This window comes from Artemia franciscana, chromosome 4, assembly GCF_032884065.1.
Source record: "Artemia franciscana chromosome 4, ASM3288406v1, whole genome shotgun sequence".
Classification (NCBI taxonomy): domain Eukaryota; kingdom Metazoa; phylum Arthropoda; class Branchiopoda; order Anostraca; family Artemiidae; genus Artemia; species Artemia franciscana.
The window spans coordinates 2,412,210-2,424,033 of record NC_088866.1 but is presented as its reverse complement, the minus strand read 5'-3'; the positions used below and the strand labels follow the sequence as shown (position 1 = coordinate 2,424,033).

At 35.6% G+C, this 11,824-nt stretch overlaps 1 protein-coding gene across 2 annotated transcripts in view; it reads left to right on the top strand.

The window, feature by feature from the left end:
- The first annotated feature begins 113 nt into the window (after positions 1 to 113).
- The window catches only part of LOC136025852 (cytochrome P450 2L1-like), a 46,842-nt gene continuing 35,131 nt past the window's right edge, over positions 114 to 11,824 (top strand). For both annotated transcript variants that reach the window (XM_065701878.1, XM_065701877.1), the window contains exon 1: positions 114 to 10,120. The gene's annotated coding sequence lies outside the window, so the exon portion shown is untranslated. The remainder of the gene's footprint in view (positions 10,121 to 11,824) is intronic.

The following is an 11,824-nucleotide window of genomic DNA, read 5'->3' as shown; positions in this document are numbered from 1 at the left end:
TTCTGATTTTATCAGGATAATAGAGGAGGGGCAGGGGCTAAAACTGACTGCGTCTCCGGATGCTGAAAACCCTAGCTACGCCTCTGGTGTAGGGGTGATTATTCAGAAGATATTTCTATGGGCATACTTTGAATCTTTGGTGCACCACCGCCGGTGATCAGTATTGGCTGTTGTAATTCTAAAGGTGGTAGAACAAGATAAATGCAACAAGAAAGTCAAAACTAAAATATCTATTTTAGACAAGCACAACTTACATCTCTATTTGTATCTATCGCTATTACATCTGTTTCAGGGCTTCAAATGCTATTACAATTCGCTGCACACTCTCTTCCTGCAACCCAACCTGTTACAAATTTGGCTCTTCACACCTTGTGAAGAAATTCTAATTTCCTCTAAATTTCTTCTTGTGAATTCTTCCCAATTTTTTTTTTTTTTTTAATTCAATATTGAGGCAAATAATTGACTGGTCTAATTCAGAAGGCCTTGGAACAAAATAAATTAACATTTAATCAAATTGAATTAAACAGGGCGAGAACCTGCAACCTCCCCCTGGCTACGTTTGAACATAGAAATGGGTTTTGGTCTTTAAGTGTAACTGTTACAAAAATGAAACTGAAGAAGTAAAGATTGCAAATGGGGTTTTTTATTGTCAACGAAAATACTGAACGGAAAAGGTGAATATTTCGGTAGGACACACCAATATGTTTGTCTATTAGTTGTAATGTCCATGCGTGTCAATGCAAGTAACAAATTAAATACAGTTTATTGTTAAATTGTTAATACTTGTTAAAAAGAGTTAGGCCCCCTAATTCCTCCCCCTGACAACGTCTACAGAGAGTGAGGAGTTTTAGGTTATTAGTATTAATTATAAATGATACCAATAACACGATTTAAGCAACAATTTAGCCGTTTAGAGCCTGGAGCCTTTAGGTCTCTCTTAGAGCTGGTGAAAAATTAATGGCGCCCAACTCCTGACTCTTATCACAAATGAAAAAAAAACAGCAGTAGATAATGTAATACTTCGATATAAAATCAAAATTGAACTCTAAGATCTGTAGTACACACTATATTGATAATATCTTTTGCAATATCCGCTATTTTTAACGTTACTATTCTGATAACGTTTGTTTTAAAGTTGAACGTTATTTTTAACGAATGCTTCTTTGATGTCCTAAAATTTTCTAAATTTGAAGAATATTAAATTACTTACGTAGAGACAAGATGAACACAATACTCGTTGCTTTTTTACGCTTTTTTTAAATATACAAAATATATATTTAATATATTTAAATATATTAAATATATTTTTTTAATCGTTTCACTCGCAAATTCCTATTTAAAAGCCTTAAATGGACCCTAAAGTGAAACCTAATTCCAACAATTGCATTGAAACCACTAAGACAGAGTTATTTTACGAGTAAAGAATTCAGCTAAATTCTTTTAATAAAGAATGGATGACGCATTGCGAAACAACAAATAATTATACATCTGTGACTATATTTGGGACCATCAAGGGGAGAGGGGTGCATTTTCAGGGAATACTGAAAAGGAGCATAGAATTATGTAGTGTTAGGCTACTACTATTACTGTAGTTGAAGTGTAATTATATTGTTCCTACTACTTTATTGTTTCTACTTTCTTCAATTAGTAACATGAATTAGGTGTCACTTTAGGGCAATGGTTTCCAAACTTATTTTATCAGGGCTCTCTTTAAAATGTTTGGTCGCATGGCGCCTTGCTTCCATTTCAAAAAATAATGCAGACATTATAATGCACAGGGTCGCTGGTTCGAATCTCGGTGGTGCCGACCGTTTGGTTTAGGACGACGAGGGTTAGTGGCGTTTCCCCGTAAGACAAGCCAAAAGTCCACCCAGCTTCAAATGGGTACCTAGAGAAATCTAGGGAAAAGCACGGGAAAGCGTCGGATGGCTTGCCCCCAACCACGCATTGCACCCCGGCCGAGGGCTGAGAATCAGGAGATCGGCACCTGCGCTACGCGAACCCTAATCGGTTTGCATGCGAAAGTTTGCTTTTGTTTGCTTACAAACAAGGAAAAGGAATAACAGTTTTATATTGTTGCCTTTTAATGAGATGGATCTGTTTACCTATAATTATAATTAGTTTGCCTATAATTATGATTAGTTTGCCTATAATTAGCTATAATTATAATCTTGGTGTTAATGATGAGGTGACTACATGAAGCCCCTTTTCCATAACCAGATGAACACGATATTTCGATTTCATTTCAGCTAATACAGAAAATCCTGTTTCACATAAAAAAAAAGTTTTGTGAACACCATCTTTATTTTTTATTATATTCACTTTTTATTATAATATATTCACTTTTAGTAACTAGCCAAAATTGAATTAGAGATGCACTATAAATTACATATTAACCAATTATCATAAGCTAATTAAATCAAGTTTTCTTTCTCATTACTTGTTAATTTAAATTCGTCACCTTCTTTGTCGATAAATGGATCCTGTATCCACGCATATTTTGTAAAATCGAGATTATGAAAATAATTTGATAAATTAATTAAGAAAGCATTCATGTGTTCAACAAATGGATTTTTGTTTGCTTCTGTTATCTTGGGTGAACAAGTTAAAAAGTGGAAGCATGTCAAACTCATTTTTTTTCCAAATTTATCTTTTTTAGCTCTATTTTTTATGAATACTTTCACTTAATCTTTTTGAATCAACAGATGCATCTTTAGCCCTTACATTGACTTATTTAAAAATCTTAAATTTCCTAAAATATTCCCAAATATGTCAGTTTAATGATTTAGATTAAATTACCATCCCCAAACCTGTTTGCATTCTCGTTTTGATTTTCTTCAATATAAATTGCAATTCACACTTTAAATTCATCTATCCTCTGAATCACTTTGGCACGAGAAAGACTGCGTTTGTCCCAATAGTACTAAAGGAAGGTGGAAATAGTTCCCATATTGTGGCACAGCTTTGTAAATAATATCACTTATAATAAACTGTTTTTATGTACTTTATAGCTTTCGTTACATCTGTAGAAGATCACTCATTTTGAGTGAGGCTCTGAGTGAGGTCATGAGGTACTTCTCGAGTACCTCACTCATTTTGGTTTATACTGGGCGTGGTGTGGATTTTACTGGATGCGGCTTTGCCAGGAATGAGTTTGCAAAAAAAAATATATCTTCAGTTCTCTTATTCTCTTCAGCACATCGAAGATATCCAATTAAATATGTGGTTTTGGCTACATTAGTCCCTTCTTTTACTTGTAATGTGAACTTTTGTAGTGCATATCTGAGAAACTAATTAATTAGACGCTAATTAATTGCAAAGATCGTCTAATTGATTGTCCTGAAAGGAGTGCTCAGCAGCATCTCGAAAGGGTTCTGCTGTTTTGTGTGACTGTGCAGTTTTCATTTGATTTTTTGTTAATCCTAATGTAATGTTCCCACACCCCCCCCCCTTACACTAGTCCGTGCCTCCCTAGGGAGGCTATTTTAGCGTCCATTTCAAGAAGGTCCATTACTTTAGGGGCTTTAATAAAATTTTGCGAATGAAACGATTACTGCATTTGGAAAGAACAAATATAATAAATAAATAAAAATAAATAGAAATATAATTATAATTAATATTTATTATATTAATATATATTAATATTATATAATTATAATATATAATATAATATTATATATATTAATATTGTATTTATATAAAAAATATTTATATCAATAAAAATATAAATATAAGAAAAAATGAAGATACATCGAGTAGTGTGTTCACCTTCTAAGTAATGGGTGGAACGGAATCGTGTCTAAGTTTACCGGAAAACTTTCTAATATGTTTCTTGAGCATCCTTTCTTGTTTTGTTTTTTTAACATTATCGGTGATTGTTGGATTTGAGGGTGTTGTAGGATTTGAATAACCGTGTTTTTGACTCTGCCTTCTTACTATTTTTCCTCCAACCTATTTACGATGAGCTACCACCTTCCATGGCCGCTTATATGCATTAATAATTTGTTCCTTCCTATCTACAATTTGTATAGAAAATATTTTGACCCGAGTGCCTCTAGTGGTTGTTGTGAATAGTAGAGAAGAGGAACTTTGCGCTGTTTTCAATGATTTTATTCATGCTAGTAAATCATTTGTTAGTACTCGATTATTGTGCCCTAGAAGCTTGACCTGTTGAAAACTAAAATCATAATAATAAAACATCTCAAAGACAATAAACAATATTCTATATTATACAATATGCAAACAAACCATAAAAGGATATAAACAAAACCCCTTAGACCCTTCTGTACCTCCAAAAGTACCGAGATTATTATTGAAGAGCCTCCAATCGTCTCGTTGGTGTGCACCAGTGTTACATGTCTTCCCACTTTGATATTTCGGTTGGGTGGATGGCATACTTGTCTCGTTCATACGTCCATTGAAGCAGGTTTTCGCCCTTTTATGTGCCTTGTGCCCTTTGGCTGGCACTGGAGAAGCATGTTGGGTGATTTGGAATGCGAATTACATGACTTAGATACCCTGATCTTTGTTACCTGATTACAAAAAAAAATCATATTTTCCCTAGCCTAAAGCGTAGTGAAAATCAAAAAAAAAAAAAACGCCAAAAAAAGAAAAGGAAAGAAAGACATAGAAAGCAGAGAAATCTAAGAAGACCTGTTCAGCGTCAGATCATGAAGAAATGTCAAACTATAATCAAGGGCAAGGAGAATAAAAGTTAAGGAGATTTCTTAATATAGTTCTATAAGAAGAAGACTAGGGTGGGGTATTCCCCTTGGATTCTTATATGGGACGATATCTCCCTTATTACTGCAGATAATTGTTTCTGGTATCCGTTTTAAAACCTTATTTAAATAAACTGATTTGCTGCATATTTCATTGTATACATATGTACATAATAAAATATTCAATTTACTGTATACAATGTAATCGATTGTTTGAAAGAGGGTATTTTGAAGAATATTTGCGTAGAAATCAAGAAAAATCGATATTTTGGGGAAAGGGGTGGCAGAGGCCCCCCCCTGTGCACGTTCCTGTTTAAATGGAAGCCCCTGCAGTGACACAAAATATTCGGCTTCCTCTAATATGTCCTGCTGGATATTATTGATGGTTTCCACAATCCAGGTATTTGTTGGTACTTTTAGTTTCAAACTGTAGTGGTCAATATTCTTGGTCTTCACGTCACAACCCCTCCCGCCCAAAAAAAGACCATCACGAGAAAGTTTATAGGCTACGAATAAATTTGCTTCACCGATCTCCTAGAGACATTCATCGTATCTAGAGGCAAATGTGTAAGTCTGATTATGTGTCTTTTGTTTTCTGTTTGTATTCCCGGTAATATAGCCTTGGAAGAAGGGGTATATGATGATGTCTGTGATTTTATTGTTTCAATTTGTAGTTGAGTTGTTGAATGTCTATTTTACGGTGTAAAGTGACAAAAAATGGTTTTCTAAAAGCACATTCAATAGAAACAGTAAGTACCACTTAACTGGGTAGAGAATTTAAAGTGCCGAAACCCTATAGGCAAGGGTGTATTCTCTAGCCCTTGTGTTGGGTTCTTGCCTCTAAATTATTTGTCTTTATTGTTGTTATTGTTTGGTAAATGACGACTTATACTTATTGACGACATGACTGCCTGTCCATGGATTATTCTTTATGGTTGATTGTGTATGGCTATGCTGTTTGACCTATGTGATTGTATGGATGAGTAGGGTTAAGGCCTCATTCAAGTGCTGGTCTATATTAATCACTAATTTAGGAAAACAGTCTTCCTTTTCTCCTTCTGTCTTTTTTTTTTTTTTTTTAATGTGTTTGGGCTGTTGCATTGATGATTTCTCTTTTCGTTATATATCAATCAGTGTTGCCAGATGTGTGGTTAAAAATTTTTCCGCCATAAAAGTGTAAATGTGCCGAAAGCACCATTTAGCTGAATGAGCGATTCCCCCTCCCCCCCAAAAAGGTTCAGTTCGAAAAAATTAACGCACAACGGTCTCAAAAGAGTGCCTAAATGATGCAAATGCGCCTCATCTGGGAACTCTGTATTATGTGGAATATGCAGTTTGGGTACGGTTTATGATGGAGGTTGTTAAGATGACAGGTTGCAAAAAAATAGTGCTTTTTGGCAATGGGGTCCAAAATAAAGGACATCCTCGAGACGAGTGAGAAGGTGTTATAAAAGAGGATTTAAAGAAAATATGAATTTCATGGGATGGTGTAAATTGTGAAGCCCTGAATACAATGCTGCGAAGTGGGAGCCTGCACAGCCGTGTTGGCATTAACTGACTCAGTGCTTTCCTTCTTCTTCTCTTTTTGTGAAATAAGGATGTAAAGTGCCGGAAAGGGGGAGGGGATAAATTAAAAAGCAATTTTTCAAATTCCATTTTGTTTCTTTTGTTTTCAAACAGTTTGTGATAGACATCTCAGACTTTTCGTAATGGTTGTAGATTACAAAATTTACACTCGTCCACAACTTGAACGTTTAAAGTAGATTCAATGCCTTATAGTTAGAAAAAAACGTTGAAAACTATAATCATTTTTGGTTTCTTCAGAGAAAAGATTAAACAATTCTGGAACTACTTTTTTTCGAAAATCAACCAGAAAAAATTATCAGTTCCATCATCCATCTGCTAAATTTCCATTCAATAACGTAAGTAGTTTGATTTTTTTTTTTTTTAATATAAAAAAAATGCAGAAAAGATGAAACAAACATTCTTTTCCTTTTTATCTCGGAAGTAAAAAAAAAATCTGCTCAAAAAAACTTAAATCGCAATGGCCCAAGGTCGTACCCTGGGGCGGCTACCGGGTTCTTAACCCCCTCACCAAATTTTTGTTCAACTCATTGATGCGACTTTTGATTTTTGATGCTTTTTGAAACCTTTTTGCTCCCCCCCCCCCCAAAAAAAGAGAAAAATCCTGAATCCGCCCTTGCTGTAGCCATTCACGATTTCTTAGCAAAGGAAGAATTGCACTGGGCACAAATTAAGATGATTAGCCGACAAAACGGGTCATTTGGGTGCAAACGTCCTGCATAACAACAGATTTTTGACACATTTACTGTTAATAAATTTTTTCTTGTACTTAGGTGGTCATTTGTTATATTAATGGGCTGAAGTGATGCTGCATAGAGGAATTTCTCTAATTCTATTGAATTACGGCCATAAATTTGCAAATATTAACGCATATTTTAATTACCGAAAACTATCTAAGCCCATTACCGGGAGCAGCAGTTTGATATTTCATGACACCCGTCCACATTATCTTAATATGGCAGTTTATTGTACTGTCGGAATAAGCTATGTCTAGTTTAAAATACAACAAAAAAAAAAGTCAAAATTAGTTTCATTCAGATTGAGGTCTGCAAAAAAGGCTCTAATGAAATCACTCTGAAGAGATTTATTGGTTTAGAGTTATTATGTTCTGATATTTTGAAAACATATGCAGTTTATTAAAAATAATGGTTCTGAAAATTACATATATATATATATATATATATATATTTATACTGTTTTGCCAATGTTAATTTACAGTTGTGTGTAACTAACTAACCTTTTCACTCTCTTTGTAATCTGTCACACACACAAACACCCCACGAAAAAGGTTGTTTGCGTTTTTCACTTTCACTTAAACAAATTGTCATTGTCTTTCGCTCCCTCTTCTTTCATTCCCTCGCTCTCTCATTCTGTTTCACTCTCATTCCCTGTCTCTTTCTCTCTCACTCACTCTCATTACCCCTTCTCTCTCATTTTATTTCCCTCCCTCTCTCTTTCTATCTCCTTCTCTCTCTCTCTCTCTTTCTCTCTCTCTCTTTCTCGTATAGCATATACTACTGATTCCTATAGAGTGACTCTAGGATTGTTGATGCATCTCTAAAGCTTTTTTCTTGTACCCCCCTCCCTGAGCAAAAATCCTGGATACGGCCTTGCTAGTATCCCTCATTTCTCAAAGGATTTACCTTAAGGTCATAACTAGGGATTTAGGGGTTTGAACCCCTCCCTTCCCTTAAAACATGTGTGCCTTACTCTTAAAAACGTAACAAAATGCATATAAACCAATTTTTTGATGAATTTTATTTTTAATTTGTAAGCCTCCCCTCAACCGCGAATCCTGAATACGGTGTTGCTAAGATCCCCTTGTCTCAAAAGGTGTGCTAAAAGGTTTCAAATATTTTTTGGAAACTGCTGATTGATTTCTCTCATCCTATTGAACAAATCAGCTATATGCTTACTGGGTGTCGTAGCTAGCGTTGACTGCTTTTCAATAAGCCTATTTACTACCACCTACTTCAGAGTGCATTTCATCTATTTCTGTGATCCGGGTCTTAGAGGGGCTTCTCAGATTACAACTGAGGTAAAAAATCATCTTTTCTTGGGCGAGTCGTTATCGTAGTTGTTCTTGGGACAATTTATATTGTACTGCAAATCCTTTATAAGTCTATTTAGGTTGTCTTCTAACAGATCTGGCTAACGGGACATTCAGTGATTGGTGTCTACGGGGCCTGTTTTTATGGCACTTTGTACTTTACCAAGTGTCATATAGCGATCGCAATTTCTGTCTGTCGTCCCCGGTTTTACTAATTCGGGCACTTCCAGATAAGCTAGAACGATGAAAGTTGGCAGGCGTATCATGGACTGGACCAGATTAAATTTGGAATAGTCACTTCCCCGATTCGACCACTTTAAGGTAGTGTAGGGACAGTTAATTCGGAAAAATTAGAAAAAATGAGGCATTTTTAACTTACGAGCGGGTGATCGGATCTAAATGAAATTTGATATTTAGAAGGATCTTGTGTGTCAGAGCTCTTATTTTAAAACTCGACCTGATCAGGTGACATTGGAAATTTTGGAAAGCACTTAGAATGGAGAGATCGGGATGAAACTTGGTGGGAAGAATAAGCACAAGTCCTAGATACGTGATTGAAATAACCGGACCAGATCCGATTGCTTTGGGGAAGGGGGACAACTCTGCAATTCGAAAAAAATTGAAAAAATAAGGTATTATTAACTTACGAACGGGTGATCAAATCTTAATGAAATATGATATTTAGAAGGACCTTGTGTCTAAAAGCTCTTATTCTAAATCCTGACCGGATCCAGTGACATTGGGGGAAGCTGGAGGGGGAAACCGGAAATCTTGGAAAACGCCTAGAGTGAAGAGATCGGGATGAAACTTATTGGGAAGAATAAGCACAAGTCCTAGATACGTGATTGACATAACTGGACAGGATCCAATCTCTTTGGGGGAGTTGGGGGGAGAGGGATTAACTCGGAAAAATCAGAAAAAAATAGGTATTTTTAATTTACATACTGGAGATCGGATCTTAATTAAATTTTATGTTCAGAAGGACCTCGTATCTCAGAGCTCATATTTTAATTCCCAACTGTATCCTCTGACTTTGGGGGGAGTTGGAGGGGGGACTCGAAATCTTTGATAACGCTTAGAGTGGAAAGATCGGGATGAAACTTGGTGGGAAGAAAAGCACAAGTCATAGATACGCGATTGACATGGGTGATCGGATCTCAATGAAACTTGATATTTATAAAGATCTTGTATCTTAAATGCCCAATTTTCAATTCGGATCGTACGACTATCACATTAGCTGTTTAAATTATTTTTGTTTGTCCCTTAATTTAAACCCCTTCTCCACCTCTAAATGTAGGCTAGAAAAGCCATCAACGAACTCGACTTTACTCTTGATCCAAAAAAATCTCGTTCCCTTCGAGAGTTAAAGTGCAGACCTTCGTATTGCAACGCTGTCTTGCCTTTTGCACCGTCATATTATTGAAAGTCCGGTGTGTCAAATTCGGAAAAATTATAAAATATATTTAAAATATATCTCGAAAGCCTTCATAGCACAGTGGATATGGTGTAGGTATTATACTCCGAAGTGCTCCGTAGGTGCTATTCCTGACAGAGACAATTTTTTTTAAGTTTTTTTTCCTGCTCTACCATTTTTAGCATTAATTATAGTTTAATTTCAGAAGCATTTTCAAAATTTCTGGCCTTGACTAACACTTTTACCAAAAATATCAGATTGGATCACGTTTATGCTGACTAAATCTGGAATTTGCTGTAGTATGGGCCTGCAAGCGTAGGAAGAGCTAAATCAAGCGATGGATAAAAAAAGGTAAATAATACAGCATTGGACTTTACAGTCCCTGCCGTCGGTGCTGATCTCCGTTTTTGGCCCTTAGGCCGGGAAGTGCAATGGGGGGCTGGGGGCCAACCATCCTGTGCTTTCGAACACCCCTCCTGTTTGCCTTCCCCAGATATCTTCAGTACCCATTTCGAGCTGGGTTGACTCTGGCTGAGTTTACAGAGTCACGCCACTGACCCCCGTCCCAAACTAAATAATTGGGTATACTAGGATCCGAACCATCGTTCTCTCCAATCCACTCCAGCGCACCAATCCACTTGGCTAGGACGAAAATATTTACATGTAGAATGTTAAATATTTACAATTACCAACATTACATTTTGAAACATTTCTAAATACATATATTTTACGAAAAAATTGTGAAAATATTTCAGTGTAAACTTTCAGGTTTACTAAGAGTATAAAACATCAAACAAATATTTGATATTTGTTGCCCACGATATTTTTTGTTTTCTTTTAAAAGAATATCCTCGTGAACAATTATGAATTGTAGTCAGTCAATTGCGTGGAGGCTGGCATGTTTATAAAATATAGATTTAACGGATCTGGCCTCAGAACGACCCATTTGGCAATCTTAGATGAAGGCAAAAATATAAACTGACCTTTCATAAGAAATTACCCTTGTGGCAGCCCTAGATCGTTACAAATTAGGTCCTCTTCCACTGAAAAGCATGACCGGGCCTCACTCAGTTTTTTTTTTTACGAAAGGCTCACTAATTAATTTTTCTATTGAGCTGCATAACGTGGCCTCATTTGGCTTTTTCTGAAATTAAAAAAAAAAAAAAAAATTTTAATGAAAGCAAGGAGCGACATTAAAACTTAAAACGAACAGAAATTACCCCGTATATGAAAGGGGCTTTTCCTCCTCAACGTCTCGCTCTTTACGCTAAATTTTGACTCTTTCTCTTAACTCTACTTTTTAAAACAGTAAAAAAACTTTAGCGTAAAGAGCGGGGCGTTGAAGAGGAAAAGCCGCTTTCATATACGGAGTAATTTCTGTTCGTTTTAAGTTTTAATGTCGCTCCTTACTTTCATTTTAAAAAACTTGTTTTTTTTATTTAATTTCTGGACGTTTTTGCATTAATGCATGTTTTGATCTTGGCTCTCCGCACATAAATAATTAAAACGAATTTTGTATATTATTTTTTTTTTTGGCTAAATGGCTTTCTCACAGTTTTAACCGGAATGTTTTGAGAAAAAAGGAGCGAGGGAGGAGGCCTAGTTACCCTCCAATGTTTTGATTACTTAAAAAGGCAACTAGAACTTTTATTTTTTTATGAACGTTTTCATTAGTAAAAAATATGCGTAACTTATGAATTAACTTACGTAACGAACTTCTATATGCGTATGTTTTTATTGCGTATATGAGGGGATTCACCCCTCGTCGATACCTTGCTATTTACATTAAAGCTTAAATTTTGTCCCGATTCCTTAAGAATGGCCCCTGAATCACAAAGGCCGTAGAATAAATAGTTGAAATTACTAAAAACACTTTAGCGTAAAGAGCGAGGTATTACGAGGAGGTCAACCCCTCAGATGCGTAATGATTTCCGGTGGTTTTAAGTTTTAATGCTGCTCCTCACTTTCAGTAGAAAAAACTTTTCATATTTATTTTTCATTGTTTTTTCTTAAATAATGCTAAAAAATCATGTGCCCCTTTCATTGAAAGTCTCT